Source organism: Penaeus chinensis, chromosome 8 (genome assembly GCF_019202785.1).
Source record: "Penaeus chinensis breed Huanghai No. 1 chromosome 8, ASM1920278v2, whole genome shotgun sequence".
NCBI classification, from domain to species: Eukaryota; Metazoa; Arthropoda; class Malacostraca; order Decapoda; family Penaeidae; genus Penaeus; species Penaeus chinensis.
Window position 1 is genome coordinate 24,572,520 of NC_061826.1, and position 620 is coordinate 24,573,139.

A 620-nucleotide genomic window follows, 5' to 3' on the forward strand; every position below is an offset into this window, starting at 1 on the left:
AAATTGTTTACTAGATTGTTACATTATAGGATAGCATCCATTGCATGTTCATTGGTGACACGTTCTATCGGCGCTAGAGCGGAGCTTGTAACGTGAATTATTTACGTTTTTATGTAGCGTCAGAAATCTTCCCCATATCATAGAATGCCTGATTACAATGGGGTTGCGTATATGCCTAATAGATCCGCGCTCCGACGTTATTTCGTTCGGCAACTTTTGAGCAGGCGTGACCCACTGTTACGTCCGCTTATTAATGTAGGACTACGGCTTCAGCTAGAATCGTGATTCGCTTTTTAATCACACCCTGCTCACACTTTAGACGTCACTGCCATGTTTTGGTAAATCCCATCGATTTGTGATTCATGATACATACCCGTAGGGCATTGCATGAGCGCCCATCACAGACTCGCAGCTAGAGTGGGTTATTTATAAATTTTCCCAGCTCGTTTCGTTTCATAAAGTATGGCATTTTCGGGTATAGAGACCCCCGTCAATGAAGTCTGCATGTGCAGTTTGACAATACCTCGGCAGATTGTTCCCTGAGAGGCCGCGAATTTTGTTTTCACGTCACTATTCAATAGTGCGTCATTCTGCCTCATGTCACTAAATGTTAAATTCAA